Source organism: Chiloscyllium plagiosum, chromosome 4 (genome assembly GCF_004010195.1).
Source record: "Chiloscyllium plagiosum isolate BGI_BamShark_2017 chromosome 4, ASM401019v2, whole genome shotgun sequence".
Classification (NCBI taxonomy): Eukaryota; Metazoa; Chordata; class Chondrichthyes; order Orectolobiformes; family Hemiscylliidae; genus Chiloscyllium; species Chiloscyllium plagiosum.
In genome coordinates this window covers 78,095,199-78,104,998 of record NC_057713.1, presented here as the reverse complement: position 1 = coordinate 78,104,998, position 9,800 = coordinate 78,095,199, and the positions used below count along the sequence as shown (strand labels likewise).

General features: G+C 40.6%; 1 long non-coding RNA gene across 1 annotated transcript; it reads right to left on the bottom strand.

Moving 5' to 3' along the window:
* Nucleotides 1-314: 314 nt before the first annotated feature.
* Nucleotides 315-9,440, bottom strand: LOC122549574. The gene is made up of 3 exons (XR_006311585.1): nucleotides 8,885-9,440; nucleotides 1,895-2,048; nucleotides 315-559 (listed from the first exon to the last, which is right to left on the bottom strand). It is a non-coding gene; the product is annotated as an uncharacterized LOC122549574 (long non-coding RNA).
* Nucleotides 9,441-9,800: the final 360 nt, after the last annotated feature.

The following is a 9,800-nucleotide window of genomic DNA, read 5'->3' as shown; positions in this document are numbered from 1 at the left end:
CATGGTACCTGACTGGAAGCAATATGTGTGGGTTAAGTATGCATCACCATGCCCAAGCCCATTTTTCAGAGATTGTTGCATTTCACCCCATTTGCTTGTTAATCATTTCCTGAAAAGTGTAATTGCTAATTCCTTGTTTTGTAAGCACACAGAAGCATAAAGCAGATCATTTTTCATGAGCCACACAGTCAATTTGTTTTGCTGAAAATAACTGCATTTCATGTTTAGTTAAATTCATTCATAAATTGCATTGACAGCCATTTGAAAGTTCAACAGCTGAATTAACACTTTTCATTGATATTTGGAGTGGCATTTGGCTCAGTAGCATATGAAGGATTCTCATTTAAACTTTTTCATTCATCAATTTCACTCATTCACAATTTGCAAATTCCCCTGTCAAATAAGTTACACTTTCCTTGTAGTTTGAGGGTTATGGTTTTTACTTTGGCTTGTATCAGTACTTTCTTTCTGCAATTTTGTGCACTTGCTATTTTAATTTTGTAGTGTCTCTTCTCTCTTCAGTCATTCAGCTTCTTTTGGCATCTAGAATTCTTGCATGCTAATAATAATAAATAAGAATAATTATTATAATAAAAAGATGCATAACATTCAGTTATGTTTTTGAACATATTCTGCTAATATTCTTATCTCAGTTACCCATTGATAGACTTACTGTAAAATCTCTATTGTATGAATGCCCACACCTAAACCTGGAAAGCAAGTCAATGTTTTGTGTAATTCCTTTCAAACACTCCATTGAATTTCATCTCATTTGGCAGTAGATAAATGTTTAAGCACTGTTTGTCTGTTAATTAAATCTAACTCATTGCTCATTGCTAACTACAATATGGTATGCTTACTGCTTGTTGCTTCTATGACATATTGTGCTGACTTTTCCAATATTTTGGATCAGAGTCAATTTGGAGTTTCTCTCCTTTAGACCTAGTGACTGTTTATACACAATTTTCCACTGCTCACCATATTAAGTAGGCAGCCCAGCTCCACTGTGCCATTCCCATGTTATCTTGTATTCTGTATGTCCTTGCCAGCACTGGGACATTCTGGCTGCACAGTTAAACTCTAACTGTGCACAACTGTGAGCTAAGAATTGCCCTCTTGTGTGTTGCTGTGCAATTCCAAATGACATAGCTGAGAGAGGTTAGTTGGCAAACCGCTTCCCCATTTTACACAGAGGGACCTGGGAATCCTAGTGGTTGGGATGGTGGAGATGAGAGCCACACTGTTTTTTGCAGGGACTTCAGAGGAGGTATGGTGCTGGAAATTGCCAGCTGGTCAGAGATAGCCACTGGATCAATATGATATCCATAGTCCAGAGGAATGCACAGTAATACTGCAAAAAGGTGAATGACTTTCTCTTCTCTGCAAGGGTAAGTGCCACTATCTTCTCCCTGCTATCTCACATTTAGTCTGCCACTGCGCTCACCTCCCACCAAGGTTCATGACCTATCACTCTCAAAATTACCTGCAGCATTTTCCGGGTCTCAGCCATTCTAGCCTCCTAAAGTACTCAGCCATCCTGCCTTCTTTCTATCTTACTCGCTTATTTGGAACACCTTACTATCATTCTGGCACTTACACTGACAGTAAAAATGGTGCTGGCCACTTTCATCTCACTCAAGCCTTCCCTTTGTTTCATTGCAGGAGGAAATTCCCCACAATAAATCAGAGAACACGATGACAAGTGAAAGTGTGGCCAACATTCATCTCCGAGCCTCATATGAGGGCATCCTGGAGTTCATGGGAGAGGATCTCTAATGTGAGAATGTCAAGATCTTCATACCTTGGAAACTAAGTACAGTTTATTGTGCTGTGCTATGCTTCCCCCCAGAATTACCACTCTGATCCTATTTTAAACATACTTAAAAACTCCTACCTCTATTTCACAGGAGTACATTCTGGTGAGGAGATCACTACCACACCTCAGAAGCTTGGCAAGAAAGAAACGTCACAGACTATTGGCACTCAGAGGACTGCCAGAGACCAGTCAACTGCTCAATTCGAGGCACAAGAGGACCCCAAGGCATTGCCTGTGAAAAACATAATGAAAATACGCAAAGACACAGGAGAAGCAGGCCTAACAACACTTGATAAACTATACTGCAGGGTGAAGAAGTCCAACAACAGTTTTAGTACTGCACTAGTTTTGGCACGTGAGCACCTTACTGCATGTTCCAGTGGATCCTTAAAAATAGGCAGTCATATAAAAAATTAGCTCAGCTGTCACCTTGACAGCCATCATGACAAGATGGCTACTTACATCTTCAGATCACGAGTTCCAACAAGAACATAATTTTGTAACAGTGTCCCAGCACATCCCCATTCAATGGACACACGTATCACTCATCTAGAGAAAATGGCATTAAGGACAATAGAAACATAGAAAATGGGAGCAGGAGTAGTCCATTCGGTCCTTCAACCCTGCTCCATTGTTCAATCTGATCATAGCTGATTATCCAACTCAGTAGCCTGTTCCTACTTTCTACCCACACTCTTTTATCATCTAGCCGTTTGAAAAATGAGGCATTCTCTCAAGACTGGCCCCTCCAATAGTGCAGCAACCCCTCAGTACTGACTCTCTGACTACAAGGCACTCCCTCAGTATTGACCCTCCAAAGGTCTGCCACTCCTTTAGTACTCACCCTCTGAACATGTGTCACTCCATCAATTCTGACCCCAGTACAATGAGGCAATCTCTCATTACTGACCCTCTGACAATGAGGCATTTCCTCACGACTAGCCCTTTGACCATGCGGCACTTGTATACAACTGACCGTCTAATAGTTTGGCATCCCCTTCATTCTGACCCGATTACAATACAGCAATCCCCCACTACTGACCCTCTTATCATGATGCATTTTCTCGGTACTGACTCTCTGACAATAAGGCACTCCCGCAGTGCTGACCCTCTGACAGTGTGGCATTCCCTCAATTCTGACCTGATTACAAAGAGGCACTGCCTCAGTACTGTTCTTCTGACAATGAGGCGTTACCTCAGTATTGACAATCTGACAAAGAACAATCCCTCAATTCTGAGCCTTGGGTACTGAAGCACTTTAGCCAAATGAACCGTTTGACAATGAGTCACTTCCTCAGCGCTGAACGTCTTACACTGTGGCATTCCCTCAGTACTGACCCTTTGACAATGAGCAAATCACTCAATACTGATCCTTTGATGGTATGGCACTCCCTCAGTTCTGACACTTTGATAATGATTGCACTTCCACAGTGCTGATCCTCTGACAATGCCGCTGTCCCTCAGTACTGACCCTCTGACACTGTGGTGCTCCTTCAATTTTGACAGATTACAAAGAGTCACTTCCTCAATTCTGACTCCCTAAGAATGATGGCACAACAAGCACTGCCTCAATCTTGATCTCCGACAATGAGGAAACCCTTCAGTTCTGACTCTCTGACAGTGCAGCAATCTCTCAATACTGAACTGTGGACAATGAGGCATTTGTCAGTACTGACTCTGTGACAGTCCGCCACTCTCTCAGTGCTCATGTTATAAATGTCTGACACTCCCTCAATTCTGACCCCACTACAATGAGGCAATCTCTCATTACTGACACTGACAAAGAGGTATTCCCTCAGTACTGACCCACTAACAATCAGGCACTTCCTCAGTGCTGACCATCTGATAATAAGATAATCCCTCAGTACTGACCCATTGATAGTGCTAGTGTACCCCAGTATTGATCCTCTCTCAGTGTGGCACTCCCACAATTCTGATGCCATTACAATGAGACACTGCCTCAGTATTGACCCTCTGACAACAACGCACTTCCTCAATACTAACCATCTGACAGTATGGCACTCCTTCAATTCTGACCCTAATACTGACCTCATGTCAGTGAGGCAGTGAGGCACTACCTCTAATAATGTGGCACATCCTTCATTCTGACCCCATTACAATGAAACCCTCAGTATTAACACTTTGACAATGAGTCAATCCCTCAGTACAGACCGTCTGACAAAGAGGCACTCCCTCAGTAATGTTCCTCTGACCTGAGGCACTCCAACAGCATTGATGTCTGACAATAATGCAATATTTCAGTACTGACAATCTGATGTAATGCTTTCCCTCAGTACTGAACCTCTAACAGTGCAGCACTCCCATGTTACTGACTCTAAGACAGTGCAGCACTCCCTAAGTATTGACCCTCTGACAATTAGGCAGTTCCTCAGTACTGACTCTCTGACAATGAAGAAATCACTTAGTACTGAAATCTGACAACGAGGCATTCCCTCAGGACCAGCCTTCTGACAGTGTGGCATTCTCTCAATTCTGACCCCATTACAATCAGGCAATGTCTCAGTACTGACCATCTGACAATGAGGCGGTCCCTCAGTACTAACCCTCTGATAGTAACGCACTTTCTCAGTACTGACTCTCTAGCAATGAGGCAGTCCCTCAGTGCTGATGCTCTGCTTGCATAAAACACCTGGGCATTTAGACTGCTCCTACCATCTGCATGCCTATGATTACATGAGTATGTAAATCCTTATCAGGTGTTGCACAGTAGTTTTACATACACTACAGCACTCTTCAATTTGACTTTGTGCCTGCCAATAATTCCACTTGTTCCTTTTACTCTGTAAAGGGAAAGCTTACATTGACCACAAACCTCAAACAGGTCTTATAGTTCTTGTTGTTTTATCACTATCTTCTGATTTAACCACTTTACATTTTTTAAATTTTTCTTCATCTGTGATGCTTAAAACACAATTCACACTGTTAGTTTAGTCTCTATCCTTGTATTTGTTTTTCAACTATTGTTTGTACTATGCCTTTGACTGTAGCCATTTCTCTCCTAATTGCTGCTAATGCCGTCTTATCAAGTGAAATGATTTGATGGAGTCTTTCTTTCCCATGTATGGTCAAGTTCTCTGGTGTTTGTGATGTGCTATGTTGACTTAGAAAGCAAAGAGTGATTGCTTATGAATTAATGTATTAAGTATGTTGGCACGGGAGTGATGCCTTGCATAGTTGGGATGCTCTGATCTGTGTTCAAAGTATAAATAACACCTGCAAAGGATGCAATACCAAATGATGTTTGAAGGTCAGCACACAGTAAGATGGTGGATGAAACTTGTTAAGAATTTGATTCTTCTGGTGGTACAATTATTAATTGGTACATTTATGAGCCAGGATCTTACTTGAACCACTCATGTTAAATTATTAAATTTATTGTGGTACTGAAGTCAGGGCCCCTGGCTATGAACCTCCTCACTGATCTTGCTGTTCTCTTGCCATAAACACTGTTTTATCAACAGCAAGGCTTTCCATTGTAAGAAAATGAATTGGATAGGCTAAATGAACACTATGGCTATACGGAAAGGTCAGAGCTTGGGAAATCTACACTGAGAAACCCACCTCTTGACACCTCAAAGCCTATCTACCTTCTACAAGGAACAAAATAGGACTATAATGGAATGCTCCACTTGCCTGGATGAACATATCTCTAGCAACATTCAAGATGCTTGACGGAATTTAGGACGAAGCAAACTTTTGATGGGCATTCCATCCACAGCTGTAAACATTCACCAAGTCTTCATTGACATAGGATAAGCCGTATGAAGCAGACAAACATAATTCCATTAATATTTATAACTCAAATTGAAGGGAGGGGGAATTTGGTAAAATTAGAATTACTGCAGAAGTGGTATTGAGCAAACTGATGGAGCTGTGGGCTGACTATTCTCCAGGTCCGGACAGAATCTAGGAAGTGGCTAATGGATAGATGCATTGGATGTTACTTTTCAAACATTTCTTAGATTCAGGAAAGGTTTCATCAGACTGGAAAGTACCAAATATTTTCAAGAATGGTGGAAGGCAGAAAGCAGGATACCAGGCCAGTTAGCTTGACATCTGTTGCGCGGAAACTGTTAGAATTGATCGTGTAAGAGGTTATAATTAGGAAATTAATAATCAAGAAATTAATCTCTTTGCTTTTTTTTTAAAGAAAGGAAAATCATCTTTATTTGAATCCTTTCATTTGAAAGAATTTCATCTGAATCCTTTCAAATCATCTCATTTGAATCCTTTCAAAAAAAGTAACACGTGCTTTGGATAAGGTGAGCTTGTCAACATGCTGCACTTGAATTTCTAGAAAACATGTTGGATGCCACATCAAAAGTCGTTTGAGAAATGAAAGCTCATGGGAGAGGATTAGTATAATAGCAGGGATAGAAGATTGGCTGGCTGGCAGAAAACAGAAAGTATGCATAAACATGACATTGTCTGATTAGTACAGTACAAAGAGTAGAAACCTGCAGGGTCAACTTTGTCATCAGCAGATGAGGGAAGTAAATGTATTGTGCCTAAATTTGCAGATAATGCAGAGATAGGTAGGGGAGTATGCTGTGAAATGACATAAGGAGGTTACATAACATATTTCAAAGCAGAGGCAAAGAAATAGCTTGTTAGGTAAGAGAATCTAAGGTTATCAGGGATAGCTGGGAATGTAGAATTCAAAACACAAACAAGTCAGCCATAATTGGATTGAATTGTGAAGCAGGCTCAAGGGGTTGAATGGCTTACTTCTGCTCCTATATCATATGTTTCACATGACAACTCTTTTCAATGCCACAACCTTCACCATTGAGAAGAACAAAGACAGCACCACAATCTGCAGGCTTCTCTCCAAGCCACACCATTTTAACTTGCACCTGTATCACCACAGCAGGTAAACTGCAAATCACAAACATTTCTCTGAATCAGTGCTCCAGTGCTAAATTTGCATGTATGCGTTTGTAGCATGACGATCAGCCAGATGTCATAAATTGCAGACTATAACCAAACTGTTAAAAAGACACTTTTTACCACAGCACCATTTTAATCCATGCTTTTACTCTTTGTTGAAAATTATTGTGGAAATGTTGAAGTGGAGAAGATTGAAGATTCATGGCAGTACAATGATTTCTGAAAACTGTGGTTGATCAACTCATCACTCGCTCTCAAAGTTATTGTGATGAGAAGGAATTGTTGAGGAGCTATCTGTTTCCAGAGGACTAGCATGTTAGGAGTTTGATTGACAATATACAGGACAGCATGCCCAGTATTATTATAATTTAATTTGAAACAGATCCTCTTTCACATAGGCCTTTGACCTGTTTACCATACACTATTGCCTCACTCTTACAGTAGCAATGAAACTGAATGGTATGCGGTTGTTTCAATTCAGCATGTATGTATTGACACTGGGCTCGATTGCATGAAAGCTCCTTAACAAGCTTGGTACTAAACAATGGAATCACAGAATCCCTACAAGGTGGAAGTGGGCCATTCGGACCTTCGAGTCATACCAACTTCCCCGAAGAGCATTCCATTCAGACCCACTCCCCAACCTTGTCCCTGCACTTCCCATAGCCAATCCACCCAACCTGCACACCTTTGGACTGTGGGAGGAAACTGGACCATGAGAGGAAACCATGCAGAACACAGGGAGAATGTGCAAACTCTCTGTGATGGAAGTAAGATGTTGATGCGTTTTTGACAGAATTGTTCATTTCATTCAGCTTGCCGTGTTATTTTCAGAATCAACCTGTTCAGAAATGTTATTATGCCCTTCTGGAGCAGGTGGTATTTGAACCCAGGCCTCCTGATCCAGAGGTACGGTCATTACAAGAGCCCCATCAGCTTGCTGTGATAGACAATTTCTAATCAATCTGTTCAGAGATGTTGTCTGAATAACATATATGTATTCTGATACATCTCTGGTGCAAGTATGACTTGAAAGAAGGCTTCTGGCTCAGAACAGGGATATAACCATTGTGCTACGAGAGCCAATATACAAAGTGGAAACAGCTGAGGCTGAGTTAATTATGTGTATTATTATAGAGACTGCTGCCAGCATGGCATATTGGCTGATTGTTGTATCTGATAAACCCTTTTCATTCTGTCAGGAGACTTATTTTCATTTAATCCGTGCCCAGTGTTGAAACTGAACTTGTTAGTTGAAAAGGATTCAGGTCATGCCCTCAGAAATTTGCACATGAGACCACAAGTTATTACTTGCTGTGTTGTGCTCAAAGTCTTCTCACAATGAACTGCAGAAAAAACAGGAGGCTATGAAGCAGGGATTTGAGCCTCTGTTTGACATCATTCAGTATCACAGGTAGTGAAACAGCTATAGAAAACTGTAAAAAGCACAAATGTCTCATAAAATTGGCCCTGGTTGTAGCTGTCAAATATAATGGTTCAGAAAATGTGGTAGTATAATGACACATTCATGAGAAAAAGCCATTTTTAGTGTACAAAAACAACATCAATCTATGATAGGGAAGGGGATAAATTGCTGAATGATTTACTCCACTCTACTCCTTGGCTCTTCCCACATTTCAACAGAGAGTAAAATTCAAACAATATATCACAGTCTGTAAAGTGCACAGGGAGGAGTTGTGGAAAGATCTCACTACAGCCATTTAGGTCACTAATTCATGTCAACAGAGACTGTTAGGAACATGATTTATGTTCTTGAAATGCCATTCAGCCTTGAAAGCCGAGCAAGTGAATAATTGAATCTCTTCCTCCAGATAGCATATTGCTATTGGAGGTTTGTTACATTTTAAATTTAAATGTGATCTTACTTTCTTGCTTTTTCACTTCTGCCTTTTCCTTGCACTCTCAATTCAATTGTTTTCCTTTATTTCTGTATTAATACGACTTTAATCTACTTTATCTCCTACTGCGTTATTTCTTTTTCTGTCATTTAAATTCATTAGTTAAAGAAATAGCCCATCAGTCATGTTGCTCTTGGGGTATCAGATGCTCCATTGATAATGAATACACCGATACCAGGTCACGCTTCCCACAGAGAGTGGAAGGCTGAGGTAACAATGTCAAATTTACGGCACTCACCAGAGGAAGGGCTGGTCCAGCAATTTCTGAGCCAAAGACCTCAAGAAAAGTTGAGTAGAGCTGCCTGATGATGTGCGTTGGCTCCTTCTGTTTTGAATTTACATTAACGATTGATTCAAATTATCTGTGCAAACTAGGTCAACATTGAAGCCAATACAAAGAGTTGGATCTGAGAGGTAGTCAAGGACTGTTAGGATAGGCTGTTTAATACTCTAAGTGGGAAAATCGTGGCTGTTGAAATGTAATTTGTTCAAGAGCAAAAGGTTAAAAAGGCAGGCATTATTTGTGTACCATCTATATTTAATTAGTTAAAATTATGTTTCACAGAGATCTGGGAGTATTTGCGGTCTTTCTACTTAAAAACCCAATTATAAAGGATTAGCAATCAAACATGCAAAATAGAGCACAATTAAAACCCTTAAGATACACAGTGTTCAGCTGAGACCATGAGAGACAAAAAGGTAAAATACTGCAGGTGTTGGCAATCTGAAAGAAACACACAAAATTGTGGAGGAATTCAGCAGGTTTGGTACCTTGATGTAGGTTTTCTCGCTGAGCTGGAATGTTCATTTTCATCCCCATACTAGGTAACATCTTCAGTGAGCCTCTGGATGAAGCAATGGTGGTATAGCCCACTTTCTATTTATGTGATTAGGTTTCCTTGGGTTGGTAATGTCATTTCCTGTGGTCACGTCATTTTATCTTATGATGTCATTTCCTGTTCTTTTTCTCGGGGGTGATAAATGGGATCCAAGTCAATGTGTTTGTTGATAGAGTTCCGGTTGGACTGTGCCATGCTTATAGGAATTCTCATGTGTGTCTCTGTTTGAACTGCAACAAACACTACACTGGACAAACAGGCAGAAAACTTGCCACAAAAAGACATGACCCACTCTCACTTATATCCTTATATACT